General features: G+C 37.3%; 2 long non-coding RNA genes and 5 other non-coding genes across 7 annotated transcripts in view; 3 read left to right on the top strand and 4 right to left on the bottom strand.

Moving 5' to 3' along the window:
• The window catches only part of LOC139834385 (uncharacterized), a 96202-nt gene that overhangs the window by 43359 nt on the left and 27821 nt on the right, over positions 1 to 25022 (top strand). The gene's annotated exons all lie outside the window — the stretch shown is intronic.
• The window catches only part of LOC139834387 (uncharacterized), a 96522-nt gene that overhangs the window by 53363 nt on the left and 18137 nt on the right, over positions 1 to 25022 (bottom strand). The gene's annotated exons all lie outside the window — the stretch shown is intronic.
• On the top strand, positions 4226 to 4297 carry TRNAR-UCU (transfer RNA arginine (anticodon UCU)). The gene has a single exon. It is a non-coding gene; the product is annotated as a tRNA-Arg (tRNA).
• TRNAC-GCA (transfer RNA cysteine (anticodon GCA)) lies at positions 21792 to 21862 on the top strand. Its single transcript has one exon. It is a non-coding gene; the product is annotated as a tRNA-Cys (tRNA).
• On the bottom strand, positions 23725 to 23798 carry TRNAD-GUC (transfer RNA aspartic acid (anticodon GUC)). The gene has a single exon. It is a non-coding gene; the product is annotated as a tRNA-Asp (tRNA).
• On the bottom strand, positions 24162 to 24245 carry TRNAY-GUA (transfer RNA tyrosine (anticodon GUA)). The gene has a single exon. It is a non-coding gene; the product is annotated as a tRNA-Tyr (tRNA).
• On the bottom strand, positions 24915 to 24986 carry TRNAT-GGU (transfer RNA threonine (anticodon GGU)). The gene has a single exon. It is a non-coding gene; the product is annotated as a tRNA-Thr (tRNA).

Below are 25022 nucleotides of genomic sequence, written 5' to 3'. Positions count from 1 at the left end.
ACTCTATGCCCCCCTATCCATACCTAGCTACTGACTATGGTACACAACTTTCCTTGTTCACACACCACATGTGGATTGGCGGATTTCTAATAGTCGGTGCTGCTGCACATGCAGCAATTTTTATGGTAAGAGACTATGATCCAACTACTCGATACAACGATCTATTAGATCGCGTCCTTAGACACCGAGATGCAATCATATCCCACCTTAACTGGGTATGTATATTTCTAGGTTTTCACAGTTTTGGCTTATACATTCATAATGATACCATGAGTGCTTTAGGCCGTCCGCAAGATATGTTTTCGGATACCGCCATACAATTACAACCTATCTTTGCTCAATGGGTACAAAATATCCATGCTACTGCGCCTGGCGTAACAGCTCCTGGTGCAACAACAAGTACCAGCTTAACGTGGGGAGGTGGCGAGTTAGTAGCCGTAGGCGGTAAAGTGGCTTTGTTACCTATTCCATTAGGAACCGCAGATTTTTTAGTCCATCACATTCATGCATTTACCATCCATGTGACTGTATTAATACTTTTGAAAGGTGTTTTATTTGCTCGCAGTTCCCGTTTGATACCCGATAAAGCAAATCTAGGTTTTCGCTTTCCTTGCGATGGGCCTGGGCGAGGGGGAACATGCCAAGTATCCGCCTGGGATCATGTTTTCTTAGGTTTATTCTGGATGTACAATGCAATTTCGGTAGTCATTTTTCATTTCAGTTGGAAAATGCAGTCGGATGTTTGGGGTACTATAAGTGATCAAGGGGTAGTAACTCATATTACATGTGGAAACTTTGCACAGAGTTCCATTACGATTAATGGGTGGCTTCGAGATTTCTTGTGGGCACAGGCATCACAAGTCATTCAGTCTTATGGTTCTTCATTATCTGCATATGGTCTTTTTTCTTAGGTGCTCATTTTGTCTGGGCCTTCAGTTTAATGTTTTTATTCAGTGGCCGTGGTTATTGGCAAGAACTTATTGAATCTATCGTTTGGGCTCATAACAAATTAAAAGTTGCTCCTGCTACTCAGCCTAGAGCCTTGAGCATTATACAAGGACGTGCTGTAGGAGTAACCCATTACCTTCTGGGTGGAATTGCCACAACATGGGCATTCTTCTTAGCGAGAATTATTGCAGTAGGATAGTGGCTAGGAGGATTTGAAAGGCATTATGGAATTAAGATTTCCCAGGTTTAGCCAAGGCTTAGCTCAGGACCCCACTACTCGTCGTATTTGGTTTGGTATTGCTACCGCACATGATTTCGAAAGTCATGATGATATTACTGAAGAACGTCTTTATCAGAACATTTTTGCTTCTCACTTTGGGCAGTTAGCAATAATCTTTCTATGGACGTCCGGAAATCTGTTTCATGTAGCTTGGCAAGGAAATTTTGAATCATGGATACAGGATCCTTTACACGTAAGACCTATTGCTCATGCTATTTGGGATCCTCATTTTGGTCAACCCGCTGTGGAAGCCTTTACTCGAGGAGGTGCTGCTGGTCCAGTTAATATCGCCTATTCTGGAGTTTATCAGTGGTGGTATACAATAGGATTACGCACCAATGACGATCTTTATACTGGAGCTCTTTTTCTATTATTTCTTTCTACGCTGTCCTTAATAGCGGGTTGGTTACATCTACAACCCAAATGGAAACCAAGCCTTTCGTGGTTCAAAAACGCGGAATCTCGTCTCAATCATCATTTGTCAGGACTTTTCGGGGTAAGTTCTTTGGCTTGGACAGGACATTTAGTTCATGTTGCTATTCCCGCATCCAGAGGGGAGTACGTTAGATGGAATAATTTCTTAGATGTATTACCCTATCCCCAGGGGTTGGGACCCCTTTTGACGGGTCAGTGGAATCTTTATGCCCAAAACCCTGATTCGAGTAATCATTTATTTGGTACCGCTCAAGGAGCGGGAACTGCCATTCTAACTCTTCTTGGGGGATTTCATCCACAAACACAAAGTTTGTGGCTGACCGATATTGCTCACCATCATTTAGCTATTGCATTTATTTTTCTCATTGCTGGTCACATGTATCGAACTAACTTCGGAATTGGGCACAGTATCAAAGATCTTTTAGAAGCGCATACTCCTCCGGGGGGTCGATTAGGGCGTGGGCATAAGGGCCTTTACGACACAATCAATAATTCAATTCATTTTCAATTAGGCCTTGCTCTAGCTTCTTTAGGGGTTATTACTTCCTTAGTAGCTCAACATATGTACTCTTTACCGGCTTATGCATTTATAGCACAAGACTTTACTACTCAAGCTGCTTTATATACTCATCACCAATATATTGCAGGGTTCATTATGACAGGGGCTTTTGCTCATGGAGCTATTTTTTTCATTAGGGATTACAATCCGGAACAGAATGAGGATAATGTATTGGCAAGAATGTTAGACCATAAAGAAGCTATCATATCTCATTTAAGTTGGGCTAGTCTCTTTCTAGGATTCCATACCCTGGGCCTTTATGTTCATAACGACGTCATGCTTGCTTTTGGTACTCCAGAAAAGCAAATCTTGATCGAACCTATATTTGCCCAATGGATACAATCTGCTCATGGCAAGACGACATATGGGTTCGATATACTCTTATCTTCAACGAATGGCCCCGCTTTCAATGCAGGTAGAAACCTATGGTTGCCAGGATGGTTGAATGCTGTTAATGAGAATAGTAATTCGCTTTTCTTAACAATAGGACCTGGGGATTTCTTGGTTCATCATGCTATTGCTCTAGGTTTGCATACAACTACATTGATTTTAGTAAAGGGCGCTTTAGATGCACGTGGTTCCAAATTAATGCCGGATAAAAAGGATTTTGGGTATAGTTTTCCTTGTGATGGCCCAGGGCGCGGCGGTACTTGTGATATTTCTGCTTGGGACGCGTTTTATTTGGCAGTTTTCTGGATGTTAAATACCATTGGATGGGTTACTTTTTATTGGCATTGGAAACATATCACATTATGGCAGGGCAACGTTTCACAATTTAATGAATCTTCCACTTATTTGATGGGATGGTTAAGAGATTACTTATGGTTAAACTCTTCACAACTTATCAATGGATATAATCCTTTTGGGATGAATAGTTTATCGGTATGGGCATGGATGTTCTTATTTGGACATCTTGTTTGGGCTACTGGATTCATGTTCTTAATTTCCTGGCGTGGATATTGGCAGGAATTAATTGAGACTTTAGCATGGGCTCATGAACGCACACCTTTAGCTAATTTAATTCGTTGGAGAGATAAGCCCGTGGCTCTTTCCATTGTGCAAGCAAGATTAGTTGGATTAGCCCACTTTTCCGTGGGTTATATATTCACTTATGCAGCTTTCTTGATTGCCTCAACATCAGGCAAATTTGGTTAATTTAGTTATTTTTTTTGTTTTTTGTACTGTTACTGTATCAGCACCTAGTTCATTACTCTTGATAGATAGGGAGGATCCGCCTTCTTAGATTTCTTTTTCTATTTATTTTTCCATCTAGGATTAGAACCATATACTTGGCAATAATAGAAACGGCACATTATGGCAAAAAAAGTTTGATTCAGAGGGAGAAGAAGAGGCAGAAATTAGAACAGAAATATCATTTGATTCGTCAATCTTTAAAAAAAAAGATAAGAAGCAAAGTTTCTTCCTTGAGTTTGAGTGAAAAAACGAAAATGCGAGAAAAATTGCAATCCCTACCACGTAATAGTGCACCTACACGCCTTCATCGACGTTGTTTTTTGACCGGAAGACCTAGAGCTAACTATCGAGACTTTGGGCTATCCGGACACGTACTTCGAGAGATGGTTTATGAATGTTTGTTACCAGGTGCAACAAGATCTAGTTGGTAAGGATAAAATCTCCTTTCGTATTTGTATGAATTTCTGGAATTGATGATCCTAGAAGAGCCCTCTTTACCATTCTGTATAAATGGACTATTCTATTTGTATAGATATGGTAGAGGGGCGTATCCAAGCCCTCTTTTATCCACTAGTTTCCCCTCTTTAGTTTAAGAGGATAAAGCAGCTTGGTAGCTCACAAAGCTCATAACCTCGGGGTTGCGGGTTCGATTCCCACTAGCGGCTCCATACTCCTTCTTTATGATATATGCATGATATATACATCATCCATTTGTATATCGATTTTTTGATTTCCTAAAAGAGTTTCGGTCTAAGAGTTTTTCTCAGAACAAGAAAAGGGTAAAAGAAAGAATAAAATATAAAGACAAAGCGTCCATTGTCTAATGGATAGGACAGAGGTCTTCTAAACCTTTGGTATAGGTTCAAATCCTATTGGACGCAATCTTATTTCTATCTATTCTTTAAATAACTATACTAAAAACTAAGAAAACTTTTTTGCACGATTCAAATTCTACTAACAAGAAAGAGTAGACGTGCAAAATTTATGTTTGTTGCTGAAGGGAAAACCGTTCCAGCTGTTCCTGAATAGCTTCCTTCAAAAGGATTTCCGCTTGCTCGGTGAATGTCTTGCTAGAAGATAGAATTTCTTGGAATTGAGGTTTAGTATCTTTTAGGTGTTTACGTAAGTCATCCAGAAATTTATTTACCTGTTCAATCTCTAATGAATCCAGATATCCTCTCGTTCCGGTATAAATAGTAGCTATCTGTTCTTCCACTGGGAGAGGGTTTGCCTGAGATTGTTTAAGCAATTCCCTTAATCGTCGACCCCTTGCCAATTGATTCTGACTTGTTTTATCCAGAGCAGAGGCGAATTGTGCAAAGGCTTGTAACTCTGCGAATTGAGCTAATTCCAATTTTGATTTGCCAGCTACTTGTTTCATGGCTTTAATTTGAGCCGCGGATCCTACTCTGGAAACAGAAATACCCACATTAATAGCAGGTCGAATTCCGGCATTGAATAGATCTGAAGATAAGAATATTTGTCCATCTGTAATGGAGATTACATTAGTAGGAATATAGGCAGAAACGTCTCCAGATTGAGTCTCAACTATTGGTAAAGCGGTCATACTTCCTTCGCCTAAAAGAGAATTTAATTTCGCGGCTCTTTCTAAAAGGCGTGAATGCAAATAAAAAACATCCCCGGGATAAGCTTCACGGCCGGGGGGTCTTCTTAATAGAAGGGACATTTGGCGATAAGCTTGTGCCTGTTTGGAGAGATCATCATAAATTATTAAAGTATGCCGTTCGCGGTACATAAAATATTCAGCCAGGGCTGCTCCCGTATAAGGAGCGAGGTATTGTAATGTAGCAGGTGAATCCGCCATTTCAGCTACTACAATAGTGTATTCCATGGCCCCCTCCTCGTGGAAATTAGTTACTACTTGAGCCACAGAGGATGCTCTTTGACCGATAGCTACATAAACACATATTACATTTTGTCCTTTTTGATTGAGAATTGTATCTGTGGCTACTGCTGTTTTGCCAGTCTGTCTGTCCCCAATAATTAACTCGCGCTGACCGCGCCCTATAGGGATCATCGAATCGATAGCAATAAGCCCTGTTTGAAGAGGTTCATATACGGAACGCCTGGAAATTATACTTGGAGCAGGAGATTCAATTAAGCGAGATTCCGAAGCTATAATTTCCCCTTTCCCATCAATAGGTTTAGCCAAAGCATTTATAACACGACCCAAGTAAGCCTCGCTCACGGGTATCTGAGCAATTCTTCCTGTTGCTTTTACAAAACTTCCCTCTTGTATCATCAACCCATCGCCCATTAATACAATCCCAACATTTTTGGATTCCAAATTAAGAGCAATACCCCTAGTGCCTTCTGCAAATTCGACTAATTCACCTGACATTATTTCACCAAGACCTATAATACGAGCAATCCCATCCCCCACTTGAACTACGCGACCAATATTCTCAATCCCTACTTTCCTATTATATTGTTCAATACGTTCGCGGAGAATTTTATGAATTTCGTCGACTCGAAGAGTTGCCATTAGTATTTCTTTACTCTTTTTTCGGAAGCAAGGGGAAAATAATGCCTAAATTCTAAACGAAAGTAGAAGCTCAAAGCCTAATTAATTTAATTATCTCTTCCATTCCATGGACCCGAGAATGCCAATATTAGCACGAATCGTACGGAAATGTAACTCGGTATTCAAACAACTATTCAGAGTTCCTAGAGCTCCTTGTACGGCTTGTTGGAAAACCCGTTGTCGGACCTGATTCATTGCCCTTTGTTTTTCAAAATAAAGGGTTTCATTTTTAGACTTTTCTAATTGTTCCAAACTAATAGAAGTAGCATTAATCAAATTTGCTTTTTCTCGTTCTATATCAGAGTATCCATTCATTCGATACTCATCCGCCTCTAGTTCGACTTTCTGTAATCGAATCCGAGCTTTTTCGAGTTTCTCAATGGTCCCTCTACGCAATTCTTCTGAATTTCTAATAGTACTCAAGATCCTCTGTTTTCGATTATCTAATAAATCTTTTAATGAAAGTAGATTATTTTGCTATTAAGTTTACAACTTTTATGATCTCTTCCCGAACCAAACATGAATCTTTCGATTCATTTGGCTCTCACGCTCCTTTTTTTCTTTTTTTACTTTTGCTATAGCTATTTCCATATCCTTTTTTGTTAAGTAATGAGCCTATCCTCTATCTTCTCTTTTATGTTTCTATTTCAATATATGGAAACCTATATAAGACTAGATTTATGTTTCTATTTCAATATATGGAAACCTATATAAGACTAGATAAATATTAAGAATTAAGAGGACTCTTCCTCCTAGATGGTCAGCAAAGTTGTTTCTTTATTTCGATTTGGCCTTTAGTTAATAATTTCAATTTCATTAAGAAAAACTAACCAAATAAATGGAAAATGAAAATTAATAGAATTCTTTTTTTTCTTCAAATCCAAAAAATTTCTCTTTTTTTATAGATAGGTCGTCGATTCGGCATTGGATAAAAAAGGGCAGGGTGCCCCTTTTTCTAGTAAATAGTTCAAACCATTTTATCGATATGAGTGTTCTATATCAGATAAATTCTACATTAGCTATTTCCCGTTTAAAGCATTTCGGTACTAATACTAATATAGTTGTAGAAAGAGTACCCCTTTTTGCCTGGACTTCAAGCAGTTTAGCTTTAACCGTGTTAATAGTCTCACATTATTGGTTTATAGAGAATCAAAGTGGATTTACCAATGAGTCGCGAAATGCTATGGTTCTTCCATATTATGTGATTTCTAAATTTATTCAGAAGTAATTCGTCGAGATCGTGCACCCTTTTCTTATTTATCCTAAAATAATAAAAAATATTCTAAAGTGCAGCCGGATAGATCCAATCTATTCTTGAAATAGACAACTCGCACACACTCCCTTTCCAAAAAAAATCAAAACACCAACCACTACAGTTAGATTTATTAGATTTGTTGCTAAAATATTGGTATTAAGCCCGAAACTGCCAGCGGATGGCCAGTGAGCTAAAAAAACGAAAGAATGGGTTACATTTTTCATATGCTCTCCTCTTATAGTCTTATAGATAGGACGAACAAAGAACAAAGTTTTTCGATCACTTACTTCGCTCGCCCTTTTTTGATCGGTTTTTTTAATGCAAATAGATTCAATCTAGTAATTTCTTTTAGATTAAGTCTTAGGTCTTGTTTGACCTGTGAAAGAAAGACCTTCTTTGTTGAAATGTTCCAAAAATTCCTAAAATAAAAGGAAAAAAACTTTCTACTTTCCTAAACTAAGGACGGGAAGGAAGAAGGCGAGCATATCTTCTAAATTAATCATACTCAACTGAGCCCCTCCTGGGGCGGGGTATTGCCTGTCCCAATAAATAGAGAATTCCAGAAGTAATAAATAGGAGTAAATAAAATAAAGTATTGATATAATTGGAATTGCAGAAGCAAATACCCATTTTACTAAAAAAAGAAAAAAGTATCTAATCGAAAGAGCTTATTTTACTTTTTAGGATTAAACAAAAGGGTTCGCAAATAAAAGCGCTAGTGCCACAACTAGTCCATAAATTGTTAAAGCTTCCATAAAAGCTAGACTAAGCAATAAAGTACCTCGTATTTTACCTTCTGCTTCTGGCTGTCTCGCAATACCTTCTACAGCTTGTCCTGCAGCAGTACCTTGACCAACTCCAGGCCCAATAGAAGCAAGCCCTACGGCCAATCCAGCAGCAATAACAGAAGCAGCAGCAATTAGTGGATTCATGGTGAGTTCCTCGTGTCAAAAAAAAGAAATGGTTAAGGATACAATCAACCAAGAAATTCTTACTTCATAAGCTCTATTAGGGAGAAGTATACTTCTAAGCTCTATCTCTAGTGTGGAGAAGTAACTCAAAAAGTACAAATTGAAATGATAATGTGAATTGTCTGAACTATATAGAAGAGAATTCCATATATCGGATTACATAATGAATCTAACCTAGGTATATATAATACCCTATATACATTTGTTTCTTCTATTTTGTTTTCATATTTTTTTCATTTTCTATTTCTATTGAATGAATCGGATTCTAAAATCATTCCTTAAAGTGGAAACCCGCACAAAAGATGACTCCACTTATAGACATTAAGGATATATAATTATAGTATAGATCTAGCCTGATTCCACCCTCCTTACTGCATATTTTGCCAACTCCATAATAGAGTCTATTCTCTCTCCTACAACTCTAGGTTGTATATTCATATGCATTTCTAACTATTTTTTTGCAACCAAGTCCGTAACCGTGCATGAATTGAGCTAAGCTAAAAAAAAAGACTATTTTAAAACTAGTCAATTCAATGATGACCCTCCATGGATTCACCTATATAGGCTGCGGCTAATGTTGCAAAAATAAGAGCTTGAATACCGCTTGTAAATAATCCAAGAAACATGACAGGTATAGGGACTACTAAGGGGACTAAAGAAACAAGAACAACAACAACTAATTCATCCGCCAATATATTCCCAAAAAGTCGAAAGCTAAGCGATAATGGTTTTGTGAAATCCTCTAGTATGTTAATTGGTAAAAGGATTGGAGTTGGTTTAATATATTTCTCGAAATAGCTCAATCCTTTTTTGCTAAGACCCGCATAAAAATATGCTGCTGACGTGAGTAAAGCTAAAGCAACAGTAGTATTTATATCATTCGTGGGTGCTGCTAATTCCCCATGGGGTAGCTCTATAATTTTCCAAGGTAAAAGAGCACCCGACCAATTCGAAACAAAAATAAAAAGGAACATAGTTCCAATAAATGGAACAGGGACCATATACTTCTCCAATCTGAGTTTTGCTCAAGTCTCGAATAAACTCAAGGACATATTCAAAGAAATTCTGACCGTCCATCGGTACGGTTTGTGGATTCCGAACAGCTATGACAACTGAACCTAGCAAGATAGTAATTACAACCCAAGAAGTGATGAGTACTTGGGCATGAATTTGGAAACTTCCTATTTGCCAATAGAAGTGTTGGCCTACTTCTACACCCGATATATCGTATAACCCCTTGAGTGTTTTAATGGAACAAGGTATAATATTCATATTGTCTGTCCTCTGATAAAAATTGAACTTCAAAAAAGGAATTCTTTTGATTCAACCATCTCTTTCTCAACTCAGCAACTTGAAGTATTAATCTTATATTTAGGATACCAAGAAAGCACATCAGATCATAATATATATCAATACCCTCTAATATATATCAATATTCCCCTTCTTTTTTCTATGCAAAACAAAAAAGAATAGTAAGTGATTCCATAAATCTACGCTGTTGCCCAAGAATTCACTATTCTTCTTAATCAATGATTTCTTATATAGAGAGAATGGCCCTCACAAATTGCAAATACTAATTTGTTAAGAATCAATCGAATTGAAGTCATAGTGTCATCGTTGGCTGGAATCGATATATTCGCGAGATCCGGGTCGCAATTTGTATCGACTAAAGAAATAGTAGGAATCCCCAAAATGGCACATTCCCGAAGAGCTATATACTCTTTTTGCTGATCAAGGACGATCACAATGTCTGGCAATCTCGTCATATATTTGATCCCGCCGAGATATCTTTGCAAGGTAGATAATTTTCTCTTCAAGATTGCCACATCTCTTTTTGGGAGATGTTGGAATTTTCCCATTTTTTCTTCTGCTCTTAAGTCTCTAAATTGAGAAAGTCTAGTTTTCGTTATCGACCAATTAGTTAACATACCACTGAACCACTTTTTATTAACATAATGACAACGAGCCCTTATTGCAGCTGATGCTACTAAATCCGTCGCTCTTTTTTGTACCAACAATTAAGAAACTTTTTCCCTGACTTGCTGCATCAAAAACTAAATCACAAGCTTCTGATAAAAAACGAGCCGTTCTAGCGAGATTTATAATATGAGTACCTTTGCGCTTTGCCGAAATGTAAGGGGCCATCTTCGGATTCCATTTCTTAATACCATGGCCAAAATGAACTCCTGCTTCTACCATCTCTTTCAAATTGATGTTCCAATATCTTCTTGTCATTTTTTCCACATTTCCTTTTGATTTTTTCTTTTTTTTTTCATCCTACCATTATTCCATTACGGAATTTTTTCTTTTTGAAGATTAAGAAAGATCTAAAATAGCTTGAAATAAATAATAATTGTTCCGAAGGAACCTTCTACTGAGAGTTGGCCATTGATACATTGTATAAACATAACCTTAATGAATTAACTAAATTCTTTTACTTAATTAAAATATAAAATTGGACCCGTTTAGTGTTCTAAGTTCAAAAGTCTAGTAAAGTAAAAAAATCTCCTTTATGTATCCTTAACTCGTATAAATGGGGGTAAATGGGGGTTCTAATGTCTCATAGAAATTGTTTGTTATGTCAGAATCTGAAGAAACTAATTCTGTATGGAGAAACAAAAAATCTCTCATTTCCGACGCGAATAGATTTTGTTTTTGAATTTCAAAATAAAGGTTCTTGTCTTGTGGGGAACGATGGACAAATTTTTGGAATCCGGTACCAACGGGTATAATCCCCCCCAGAACTACGTTTTCTTTCAACCCTTTCAACCAATCAATGCGACCTCGTAGGGCAGCTTTTGCTAAAACTCGAGCAGTTTCTTGAAAACTTGCTTCAGATATGAAACTTTGGGTATTCAGGGAAGCCCTTGTTATTCCCAATAAAATTGCCCGATAATAGATCGATTCATCCAAAGCTCGCCCTGCTCGTTCCGCTCGCAATAGTCCGATTAATTCCCCAGGTGAAAAAACATTAGACATTCCATCTTCGGAAACCCGCACTTTTGATGTTACTTGGCGTATAATAATCTCTATATGTCTATTATGGATCTGTACCCCTTGGGATCGATAAACTTTTTGGATTTTATTAACCAAAGAAATACGACTTTGGGCTATGGTTAGCTCAGCTCCAATCAAGAATCCCCAGGGGATCCCAAGAATTCTTGGTATACGCTCATTCCAATCCTCAATTCTCCTTTCGAGATTCGGGGATAATGAATCAATTGAACGCGCTTCAAAGATTTGTTCCACTTTTGGAAGACCTTGCGTTATGTCACTAGATCTCGATTTTTCATATATAAACGTAACTAACCTATCGCCCTTGTAAAGGATTTCTCCATAATGACCATTAACAGTTGCTCCTGTAGTGGCCAAATAAGGTTTAGCTGCTCTTATAACAAAGGAATCCATATTAATAATGAAAATTTGACCAGATTTTTTTATGTGCGATTTAAATAGGCATACATTTTCACAAATAAGTTGTCCAAGGTGAATTATTGCCGATGTCTCCTCCCAAGAATCATGATGGACAAAGTGACAATTCAAAAGGAATGGATCCAACATTATGTTACTATCGAAATTAGAAATCCTTTTATTTTCATCTATTAAAGAGTATTTAAGTCCTTGAAGTACTTGGAAGGTTTGTTTCAAATTGTCAAGAAACAAATATTTTTTTAACAGGATCTTATTATGCGTTAGTAAATAGTAAGATGAAGAAAAATTCGATATACTAGGGACAATAACGCCTAAGGGCCCAAAAATTTCTCGAATAGGAATTCTACGATTCAATTCTTTTATCGTATTGGGATGTTTTGGGTTCTTGAATAAACCAATTTGAGAACAGTTGGATGCCGACAAAATCATCAAAGATTGGTATTCTTTATTTCGATTCAACAAGGTGCCAATAGCTTCTTGATGTTGGCTAAGTGATTCAATCTTCGCCTTGGAATAAAAGGAATTTAGATTGGTGTGATCTAACCTATTATGAGGAATTGGTCCTGCACTTGTCCTATCATACCTTTTTCGTGTATATGAAATAGTGCACTTGATTAACTCAATTCTTAGGAAATCGCGAATAAGATCATTTGCTCTTACCTCAACAAGGGAAGCACCAGCCTTCTCTTTTTTTTCTTGTTCCCAATTCACTACTAAGCAAGTTCTAACAAATTGACTATTTGTGTGATAAATTCTTTGAGTTAACTTGCTATTTTCATGAGAAATAAAATTGACAAGTCGAAGTTGGAGATTATCTTCTTCTTGCAAGAGATCTTGCGGGAAAAGTGTTGCTAAATTTCTCCCTTCGTCCATTTCATATGCGACTGCAGGGCGAATGGAAACAAAATACTTTTCCTTGCTCTTGATAATTTTTTTCCGTTGAACATAGACCCAATTTTTGCTTTTTTTTGATTCCTTAGAATCCTTTTTTTGTCTTTCTGGTGGTATCAAACAGCCGCCTAATACCTTATCTGCCTCTTCAGGAAAATGAATATCGCCGGAAAATATTTTGAGTTCTGTATGGCTTTTTTTTCTCTTCACTCGGACCAGTCCACCTAGTCGACTTCTTGTATTTTTTGTGAGTTGTGTATCCACTCCAATAATACTATTGTCAAGTACCTTTAGGGATGAGGATCTCGGCAAGATATGCAGTTCTTGAAGAATGAAAAAAAACCGATCTACTTCTTTTTGGTATTTTAGACTAAATTCTTTTGTTCCTCGATGCTCAATCAAACCTTCCTTTTTGAAGATAGAATCTTCCTCTGGGCTCTCGTATTCGTCCTCGGATTCCTCTTCTAAGTCTTCCTCTAAAGTCCCATATTTGTCCTCTGAGCTTTCCCCGGGACTCCCATAGTCGTCTTCTGAGTCTTCCTCTAGAGTTCCATATTTACTCTCTGGGCTCCCATATTCGTCTTCTGAGTCTTTCTCTAAAGTCCTATATTCGTTCTCTGGGTTCCCATATTCGTTCTCTGGGCTTCCATATTCGTCTTCTAGGGTTTCATATTCGTATTCGTCCTCTCGGGTCCTATATTCCTCTTCTAGGGTCTCATATTCGTCTTCTGAGTCTTCTTCTCGAGTCCTATATTCTTCCTCTAGGGTCCTATATCTAAATTTAACAATTCCGGAACCCTTTTTATCTTTTCTGTATCGTGGATCGTCAAAATAAGCAAAAATAGTATTTCTATGTAAAACACCCATAAAGGGTATTTCAATCGAAATCCCCAAACAGGATATTAGTTCTTTCTCTTGTTCTTGATGATATTGTAATGGAATGACGAACCTATTTCTTCGCTTTTTCGCTAACAAATCTGAATTCTCTTTAAAAATAGAAGGATAGATCAAATTCCAATGGCCATTAGGCATGATTCGAACCAACGTTGAATAATCAAAAATTTCCCTATCTTTTTTACCATAAGTATTCATTTGATCTTGATCCTTGTGGAGTGAAAAAGACGCTATACTGGATCTGCATCTACTTACTGACAATATCCATAAATGGCTTGTTTTTGGTAATCGACGAAGATTACCATATTGATATTCGGGCGCATGGTAAACATCAGTACTCCAGTGCATTTCGCCGTCTGATTCGGAATAAATATGCTTTTGTACCCTTTCTTTAAAATGTAAAGTGGGGGTTCCGGCACGAATCTCCGCAATTACTTGTTCAGATTTTACATATTGATCATTTTGCACTAGAATCAAGCTTTTTGAGGGAATATTTACACTATATAGAATATCCTGACTCTGAATAGTTACATGCAAGTCTATATAACATAGAAAAGCAGGCTGTCCATGACGGGTACGCGTGGGGTGAACCAAATTCTCAGTGAATTGGATTTTTCCATTCGAAGGGGATCGTACAAGGTCAGCAGTACCCCCTGTGAATACTCCGCCAGTATGAAAAGTTCTTAATGTTAGTTGAGTACCTGGCTCCCCAATTGATTGACCCGCAATAATACCTACGGCTTCTCCCAATTCGACCAGATCACTATGAGTGGGACTCCGGCCATAACATAATTGACAGATCCAAGAAGTGCTCCGGCAAGTAAAGGGGGTTCTAATATATATTGGTTGTGCTAGAAATGGTTGTGCTCGAAAGGCAGTTATGAATCGATTGACTAATCCAATTCCAATATCTTGATTTCGAGCGGCAATGCATCGTGAACCGATATATATATCGTCTGCTAATACACGACCAATTAGTGTTTGGACAAAAAGTTTTTCCGTCATCCCATTTTGAGGACTCACAGAAATACCTCGGATAGTACCACAATCTCTTCTACGCACAATAATATGTTGAACTACTTCAACAAGTCTACGTGTAAGATATCCAGCATCTGCTGTTCGTACAGCAGTATCTACAACCCCTTTGCGAGCTCCATAGCAGGAAATTATATATTCTGTCAAAGAAAGTCCCTCGCGTAAATTGCTTTGAATAGGTAAATCAATCATTTGTCCTTGAGGGTCCGCCATTAATCCTCTCATACCTACTAATTGGTGTACCTGAGATGCATTTCCTCTGGCTCCTGAAAAAGACATTAGATAGACTGGATTAGAAGGATCCGTTATCCGAAAATTCGAATTCATTTCTTGTTTCAAATATTCACTTGTCGCATACCATATCTCAACGGATTGGCGTAATTTTTCTACCGCGTGTATCGCCCCATAATAATAGTGTTTCTCCAAAAGAAAACTCTGTTGTTCCGCGTCTTGGACTAACCATCCCTTAGAGGGTATTGTTAAAAGATCCTCGATTCCTAACGAAATGGATGTAGTAGTGGCTTGATGGAAGCCCAGAGTCTTTAGTTGATCCAGTATATGGGATGTATATCCCATTCCAAAATGATCTATTAATCTGCTAATAAGCCGTTTCATACCAGTTCCGTCTATCTCTTTATTATGAAAGACCAGATTGGCCCGTTCCGCCATACATAAGTACCCCCTTTTCGGCTGAGTAGGATTCGACAATTGCTGAGTAGGATTCGACAATGGGCTTGAGTCAGTGATTTGAAAATTTAATTAACTTCATTTCCTTAATCTCAATCTGAATTCGCGCGGCAAAAATGATGATACTAGGGAAATCGGAATGCCCCCCGAAAGGGGAGGGGCATCGCCGAATCTAACTTCCTGGTTTAGATAGTGTATGAATAGGCCTGACTAAATCCTTGTATGGCTTCCTCTAGTTCTCTATAAAAAGAAATATGACCAAGAGTGGTTCGAATGTATATAGAACGAATTTCTTTTTTTCTATTTCCCACTATTAGATAGTGGGCATAAATCTCATGATAAGTCCCCAAAGATTCATATTGAACTTCAATCGGAACTTCTCTTGACCCAATGACGCGTTGATCCAGTTTCCATCGTAGCCACAAGGGACTGTCTAAACTGATGAGTTTCTGTCTATAAGCTCCCAGTGCATCATAAGAACTAGAAAAGTGGGGTTCTTTATCTTTCATATTGTAATTAACTTTTTTAGTTGGATAGTTTACGCAACTATTATATCTATTTGCACAAATACCTCGGCGGTTTCCAATCGTTAATACATAAAGCCCGATAAGCATGTCTTGGGTTGGTACGCAAATAGGATCTCCGATAGCGGGAGATAAGAGATTCATATGAGAAAACATAAGTAAACGGGCTTCCGCCTGAGCTTCTAAGGATAAAGGTAGATGAACAGCCATTTGATCCCCATCAAAGTCTGCATTGAAACCCTTACACACTAATGGGTGTAAAGAAATAGTACGCCCCTCTACTAAAGTGGGTTGAAAAGCCTGTATGCCTAATCTATGCAGGGTAGGTGCTCTATTTAACAGTACAGGATGTCCTCGCATAACTTCTTGAAGTATTTCCCATACAATGGGTTCCTTTTCCCAAATTTTCCTTTTAGCAATCCTTACATTAGAAGTAGCGCGTTTCGTGATTAAATCGCGAATTACAAATAGCTGAAAAAGCTTTATTGCTATCTCTAGAGGTAATCCACATTGATGTAATGAAAGCGAAGGACCCACAACAATGACAGAACGCCCCGAGTAATCGACCCGTTTCCCAAGCAGAGTCTCGCGAAACCTTCCTTCTTTACCTTCAATTACATCTGAAAGTGATTTGTATACTTTATTGTGACCATCCCTCATCGGTTGCCCGCGGGACCCACTATCAAGAAGTGTATCCACGGCTTCTTGTACCAATTTTCCTGGCACATTACTAAATCTGCTGGCGCTAATTCACTTCTTTTTAATAGATAGGCAAGGTTGTTGTTCCGACGGATAACTCTCTTATAAAGTTCATTAATGTCCGAAGTTACTACTTTATCTCCAGACCTATAAACAATGGGTCTCAATTCGGGAGGAAGAACCGGTAATAAGCACAAAACCATCCATTCTGGTTCTACATTTGTTTGAATAAAATGTTTCGCCAATTGCATGCGTCTAATCAAAAAAACTTTTCTTATTCGTCTTTTTCTATCTTCCCATTCATCTCCACTATACCCCTCGTCTTCTAATTCCTTCCATTCGACCAAGGAATTCTCTATAATAATTCGCAAATCCAAATCTGCTAATTGTTCTCTAATAGCACCTGCTCCTGTTGCAATTTCCCGATTTCGAAATGTTGCAAAGCCTGGGGTAGAAAAAAAGGGAGAAATGCTGTGGTTACAGGATGCAATTTCCTCTTCGAATAAACCTCGTAATCGTAAAAAAGTGGGTTTTTTAGTGCTGGGCCTAGCAAAAGAGAAATCGCCGTATACTAGGCCTTCCAACTTCTTAAGAGGTTTATCTAAAAGATTCGCGATATAACTAGGAAGACCTTTCAAATACCACACATGAGTCACGGGACATGCGAGTTTGATGTATCCCATTTGATATCTTCGTATCCGAGAATCCACAAATTCTACTCCGCATTTTTGGCAAAATCTTTCGTCTTCGTTCTCAGCTCCGCTCGCTCGAGAATTGCCACAAGCGCAAATTCCGCTTTTTATGGGTCCAAAGATTCTTTCGCAAAACAATCCATCTTTTTCTGGTTTATCGGTTTTATAATGAAAAGTAGAGGGCCTTGTGACTTCGCCAACGACTTCTCCATTAGGTAGGTTTTTGTTAGCCCAAGCCTTTATTTGTTGAGTGGAAACGAGTCCAATTTGAAGTTGTTGATGTTTATATTGGTCAATCATAAAATAGAAATAAGAAAAGAATTTATATTTATTCCGATCAAACTTCCTCCCTAGTAACCTGGAAGTTCTTCTCAGATACAAGGAAATGATTCAGTTCTAGAGCCAAAGATCGTAGTTCTCGAACGAGCACTCGAAAAGATTCTGGAGGATCCTCGTGATTAGGTATTCTTTTTCCCCAGATCGTAGCATTAAGTATTTCTTGGCGAGCTATAAGATGGTCAGACTTATAAGTAAGTATCTCTTGTAAAATATGAGCAACACCAAATCCTTCTAAAGCCCAAACTTCCATTTCTCCTACTCGTTGTCCCCCTTGCTTGGCTCTTCCTCTAACGGGTTGTTGTGTAACAAGTGAGTAGGGCCCAGTCGAACGCCCATGAATTTTCTCATCAACTTGATGAATTAATTTTAAGATATAGGACTTCCCTATTAGAACAGGTTGTTCGAAGGGGTCTCCTGTTCTTCCATCAAATATTCTGCTTTTTCCCGGGTACTCGGGTTCAAATACCCATGGATTTTTTGTTTCTTTACTGGCTTCATATAATTCTGAAAACACAAGTTTTCTTGAAGCCTCTTGCTCATATCTCTCATCAAAGGGTGCTATTCTATAATGTTTCTTTAGCAGATCCCCCGCTAATCCGAGCGAGCTTTCAAATATTTGTCCCACATTCATTCGGGAGGGTACTCCTAAGGGATTGAAGACCATATCAACAGGTGTTCCATCTTGCAAATAGGGCATATCTTGCCTAGGCAAAATTTTGGAAATGATTCCCTTATTCCCATGTCTTCCAGCTACTTTATCCCCAACTTTGATTTCACGTTTCTGTAAAATATATACACGAACCATTATGTCGATGGGTACCCTCTGGATCCATTTCACATCGATAACGCGCCCTCTTCCGCCTATAGGTAATTTGAGAGAAGTTTCTTTTGAAGTGGATACCTCAAGGCCAAATATGGCCCGTAGTAATCCAGCTTCCGCGATATACGACGATTCACTCGCTATCTGAGGCGTTAATTTACCTACTAAAATATCACTAGTTTCTACCCAGGATCCCAACCTAACCACTCCATTTCTGTCCAAATTGCGGAGTAAATGTGCTTCTAGATGTGGTATTTCTTTAGTTATTTTTCAGCGGAGCCTTGGCTTGTCGTATCCGTCTGAATTTCATATTTCCGGATGTGAAAAGAGGTATAAATATCTTCATATACCAAACGTTCGCTAATTAGTACTGCGTCTTCAAAATTGTAACCTTCCCATGGCATATAAGCTACTAATACGTTTTTTCCTAAAGCAAGTTCCCCCCCAACTGTAGCAGCTCCCTCTGCTAAAATTTGTCCTTTTTTAATGGATTTACCCCGTGGAACCCGCGATTTTTGGTGCATACAATTATTTTTGTTAGAGCGACGGTGGTTAACTAAAGGAATACTTAGAGTCTTCCCACTACTTGATAAAAGGATCTTATGACTATCAGTAGAAAGGATCTTTCCCTCGCGTTCGGCTATAACGGAAACCCCCGAATCTAGAGCTGTTTGGCGTTCCAATCCAGTTCCAACAATGCACTTCTCGGACCGAGAAAGGGGAACTGCTTGGCGCTGCATATTAGAACTCATTAAAGCCCGATTCGCATCATTGTGCTCAATAAAAGGAATGAGAGAACCTCCAATAGAAAAATATTGGAAAGGAAAAATACTTCTAACATGAATCTGTTCCCATGCAATAGTCAGGAATTCTTGACGGTATCTAGCTGGAACAACCTGCTCTTCCTGAATACCTTGATTCAAGGACAAAGAATTTCCTGCTGCTATCATATAATATTCATCTCTATTTGGTGATAGATAAACTACCTGTCTTGATTTTTTTTTTTTTGCTTTCTCAGCAGATATTTCATAAAACGGGCTCTCTATGGATCCCCACAAGTGATTAATTCTCGCATGAATTGCTAAGGATCCAGTAAGTCCAACATTGATTCCTTCAGACGTGTCAATTGGACAAATACGCCCATAGTGACTCGGATGAATATCTCGGCTCCGAAAACTTGAAGTTCTCCCTGTCAACCCTCCAGGACCTAAACAGCTCACTTTTCGCCCATGAACAGTTTGTGTCAATGGATTCGTTTGATCAAAAACTTGAGATAACGGGTATGTGCCAAAAAAGGTCTCATAAGTAGTTATTAATAAAATCGAAGTTGAAGTTGGAGTTACCAAAGTTTGGGGAGTCGGTTTCGATTGACGTATGAATACTCTACGGATAGTTTTTTGAACTGCATGTTGTAAACGACCAAGAGCCAGTCCAAATTGATCTTGTAACAGATCCGCAACCGAACGAATACGTTTATTTTTCAAGTGATTCATATCGTCATCGTCAAGTATACCCGTTCCAAATTTCATTCCAATCAAATGATCTGTAGCGGCCAATACATCTCGTGGTAACAAGAATGTATTGTTCTGAGGTATATCAAGATTAAGCCTCCGATTCATATTTCGGCGACCAATCCTTCCTAATTCACATTTTTGCTGAAAAAATTTCTTTTGTAATTCCTCACATAAGGACTCCGAAAATACCAGGTCCCCACCTACACAAGCAAATTGTTGATAAAACTCCAAAATAGCTTTTTCTTTTGACTCAATCCTCTTCTTTTCCTTAGCATTCGGGAAAGACAAAAAAATTTCAGGGTAGGAAACATTATCTAGAATTTCTCTTAGATTCGAACCCATAGCTGATGATAGAACTAGAATAGATATCTTTTGTTTTCTACTCACGCGAGCCCATATCCTTTCTTTTTTATCAATTGCTAATTCTGATCTTCCTCCCCAATCTGATATTATAGTCCCGGTGTAGATAGAAATTCCCTTATGATCTAATTCCGAGCGGTAGTAAATACCAGGACTTAGCAATATTTGATTGATCACAATTCGGTATATTCCATTTATAATAAAGGTTCCTAAGGAATTCATTATAGGAATGTTTCCAATAGAAATGGTTTGCTTTTGCACATCGAAACCGAAAATTAATCTCGCGGATACATATAATTCGGAAGAATAGGTAAGTGATTCATACACAGCATCCCTTTCTTTTATCGAGGGTTCTAGCAATTGATATCCTTTCGCAAATAATTGAAATGCAATTTCGTGATCTGGATCTTTAATTGCTGGAAACTTGTTAAGTTCTTCTGCCAGGGCTTGATTAATGAACCTGCAAAATCCCTCGAATTGGATCTGACTAAATCCGGGTATTGTGGACATTCCCTCGTTTCCATTCCGGAGCATCTTAATCTTAAGTTTCCTGTTTATCAAAGAAAAATTCCATTATCAGCTCATTCTTCATCAATCCCTACGGATCGATCTAGCAATCATGGAATCTATATTCTGTTTACTGAATCACATGAAATTCTAGGGAACTCCACATACGTATTTCATATATGTATTTCATACATATGAATAGAGACCATTTTTACGAAAGTTCGAGTTTGCCAGGGGTACAAATGGAATGAAAATGAATTGATAAAACATTCCTAGAAAAAAATTATGCCAATTAGACTTTCATGATATTCTAATCAGATTGGATGGCAAAGATTTCTCATTTTATTTCCTTTCTATTAATGTAATAAAGCCATAATTTAATATAATAAATAGACTAGAAAGTTTGAGAAAGTTTGGCTTTACTTCGATTTAGAATAGCGCGCTTACTTTAAATTTCAAAAAAGAATTTGCGGGTTCTTTTTTATTTTGGAGTAGTAGAATTGCTATAAAATTTAGGATTTCCTTGTAGAATTATAAAATAAAGTAAGTCCTTTTTTTAAGTACATGCCAATCTAGTTATCTACCTCTCCACATAGCCATGCTTTTCTTTTATCGTAATTTCTTTCACTTGGACAGACCAAGATAGTCAGGTTATACTCTATATCAGAGCAAATTTCCTTTTTTTTTATTCAAGATATTTAATGCTTTGAAAAATGAAAGCACGATTCCCCATAGAGATATGTACATAAGGGGGATCTTTGGATAATAATGCTGTTCAGGCCTAGAGTTTATCTATACACGGATTAGGCATAAAGCCATAATAATTTTATTATGCCATTAAAAGAAAAGGACGGGGGAGATAATACCTATTTAAGTTTAAGAGTCGTTCACTACTGCAATTAAAAAAAGATAGAATTCTAGTTAATGGTTCCAATTTGTTCTGAATTTTTAAGCCTGTGACTATAAATCCACTTTTTCTCCTTTTTAATCTCAATAGAAAGAAACAGAAAGTTTTATTGTGTTAACAATGTATGTTTTAAGATAGAATCTATTGAAGAGAGTAATAGAAACTGGAGCAAAAAAAGCAGGAATCTTTTTTTTTTTTAGATTGGAAAAAAAGTAAGTAGAATTATATTCAAAATAAAAGGGTTTTTCGTAAGAAAACGTGGATGAATACTTCCTCTTTTCTCGATTTTCCCTCGGATTTTTTGGCGGCATGGCCAAGCGGTAAGGCAGGGGACTGCAAATCCTTTATCCCCAGTTCAAATCTGGGTGCCGCCTCATCAATAAAATACTTAAGTTTAATAAAATACTTAGGTTTTATAGTACTGATCGAACTCGATAAATTCGTACTCTGCATAAGTTCGGGGAAGAGAGTAACTAGGCCTGCTGATACTGGGTTTTGAGAATCCATACCATAGTTCTATCCTCAAACTAGGGTTTGTTTTGGGGGTAGTGGCCAAAATGGTTACCAATAGGGATATTGGTTCGATTTGAGAATTGAAAACGACGAGGCTAAGATCCCAAAAATCTTGGTATCCAAAGAAATGCCCCTAAGGGGCATTTCTTTTTTTTTCAATTTAAGATTGAAGAAGGGACTCCGTGAAGGAATACCAAGACTTCCTAATTATCATACATTATCATACATCTTATTTTACCTACATACACTAAAGTAAGGACTACTTATTCGAGGGATAATCAGATTAAATAGGCCGATCATAAATTAATTTATGATTTGTGTTGTGGATAAAGTCTCTTCATTCTTTCATAGAATGATAGAAAGCAGGGCTGTAGGCTTTAGGTCAAAAATAAACATGGGTAAGGTAGGTATAGTATCCAATAAATATTTATCTATCCATAATTTTATGGTATATTTGGGCGTCCTTTGCTTATAAAAATAAAAAAAGAGTAACAAACAAAAGGAATCAAAAATATTCCTATTTCCGCTTCTTCTATTCAGGACATCATTCCTGTACTATTTTTTAATGAAAAAAAAAGGGCTATGTATCGTATTTATACTTAATGCTCTCTAATTCTATCGGAATTCCTATAAGAATTTGTTAGGGGTAAATTCCTTGAACTGATTGATCCATAGCCTTAGGGGAGAGTCCCTTTTTGACTCTGTACCCTTGATTCCACTATGATTATTGATCAATAGTAGAATAATTCCTTCATAGAAATAGGAGACATAATTTAGATGGATATAGTAAGTCTCGCTTGGGCTGCTTTAATGGTAGTCTTTACATTCTCTCTTTCACTAGTAGTATGGGGGAGGAGTGGACTCTAGGGATACTACTAATTGATTGAGTAATCGAATTGTTGTATAAACTCTTTTCTTTAATTGATCATTTTGCATTAATCATTTTGTCAAACATTATTCTTTAATCTTTTTCTTTAGTTTCATTCCGATAATATAATAGAAAAACTCTAAAGTGTGGTAGAAAAAACTATATGTAGTTTTTTCTACCACACTTTAAGATTCCAACCAGATCCTTTCATTTAAGACTTGGATTTTTTTTATTTAATCCCTTTTTGGATGTCTTCAATGATTAATTAGAATTCCAATTAATCATTTTGGCTGACTGTTTTTACATAAATAATAAGTAAAAAAGCAGTAGGAATTAGAATGAACAGTGCAGTAGCAATAAATGCGAGAATATTGACTTCCATAACCTCTTTATTTTTTATTTTCACAATAACTCGGGATGTAATCCCATGGAGAGGAAAAAGGGGTATCCTGTAAATTCAAGGGTAGGGTTTGCATTCTGATAATACTGAATCAATTCAATATTATGAATATCGGATCTATCAAATCAATTCATAGTTGAGAGTGGAATAGTAATAGGAAGATCCTCTATCCATACTAAGACCAAAATGGTTTTTTTGATTGGGTTAGGAATTCCCTATTTTTTTAATCTTTTTCCACTTTTATTTTCTATACCTCTAATCCACGATCTTTCTTAATCTTATCTAATTCCCCCTCCTTTTTCTTATAGTTATACATACATAATTGTATGTATGTATTATATGACCAACTTTCTATGGGTCACATAGACATCCAAATAAGCAGTAGAACTGAGATGGGCAAAAGAGGTCTTAAATAAAAAGGAAATATGAATTTCTCCATTCATTGAACCCTAGTTCGGGACTGACGGGGCTCGAACCCGCAGCTTCCGCCTTGACAGGGCGGTGCTCTGACCAATTGAACTACAATCCCCGCGGGGTGTATGGCATACCTATTCTTAAATAGAACCATAAGAAGATTCGATTCGTCTGTCCTACTCTAAGAAATAGACGAATCATATACTACACACCCACATATTATCAGGTGGTTATAGTGAGAGTGACATAATCTAGTATGTCGTGATTTTTTCTCACTAAAAATGGATAATAATTCACCCTTCAATAAGAAAAACTATTTTGTTTGTAAGAAAGGAATGAGAGAGATATGGGTTAGAAATCCAATTTCTCCCTTTTTTCTTTATCTTTTATTTCTATAGATCAGAGATCTGACATTTTATTTTATGGAATGGAAGAAAATCAAAAGGATTTAGTTCATATTCACGAAGTCCTAAATTTTTGGGCCGAGCTGGATTTGAACCAGCGTAGACATATCGTCAACGAATTTACAGTCCGTCCCCATTAACCGCTCGGGCATCGACCCAGGAAGAATTTATTCTAGGATTTTTGATAATCTATGATTAATCTCCTTTCAAAATACTCCCTACCCCCAGGGGAAGTCGAATCCCCGCTGCCTCCTTGAAAGAGAGATGTCCTGAACCACTAGACGATAGGGGCATCACTAGACGATAAGGCCATATACAACCGCTCGTGATTATACTGTGATTATACTATAATCATAGTATGAGCAGTTTATTGGAATTGTCAATATACTCGCAAAGTATAACTAGATCCAAAGCAAAGAGTTTTTCCTACTTTTCCGTTATGTTTTTTTTAGTTGATGGTTAGATTAATTCATGGACCATCCCCTACTTTTTAGGGAAATTTATTTAAATTAAAGGGTTATAGAATAAGAATGGATTATGAAATAGGAGGGATTCTATATCTATATTAGTATTAGTTCAGTACAGGTAGTTATTTGATTGATCTAAGATGAAAAAGAGTACAATTTCTTTTTTTTTTTTTTTGCTTTATTTAGTGTTCAGACCCAAAATGAATGCATCCCGCACTAAGTCATAAAATTCTATAAAAAATGGAGAAAGTTTCAAAAACAAAGAAAAAAGTGAATGAATTTTAGTAGATAAAGTATTCTATCAGATTCGAACCGAGGACTTACGTCTTAGCACGGCATTACTCTACCACTAATTTTAAAAGCCCTTTATCGGATTTGAACCGATGACTTATGCCTTACCATGGCATTACTCTACCACTGAGTTAAAAGGGCTTTTTATTAAAAAAAAATTTAGCCATTTGATTTCCC

This window comes from Lolium perenne, unplaced genomic scaffold, assembly GCF_019359855.2.
Source record: "Lolium perenne isolate Kyuss_39 unplaced genomic scaffold, Kyuss_2.0 unplaced48, whole genome shotgun sequence".
Taxonomy (NCBI): domain Eukaryota; kingdom Viridiplantae; phylum Streptophyta; class Magnoliopsida; order Poales; family Poaceae; genus Lolium; species Lolium perenne.
This window is presented reverse-complemented; position numbering and strand designations above follow the sequence as displayed.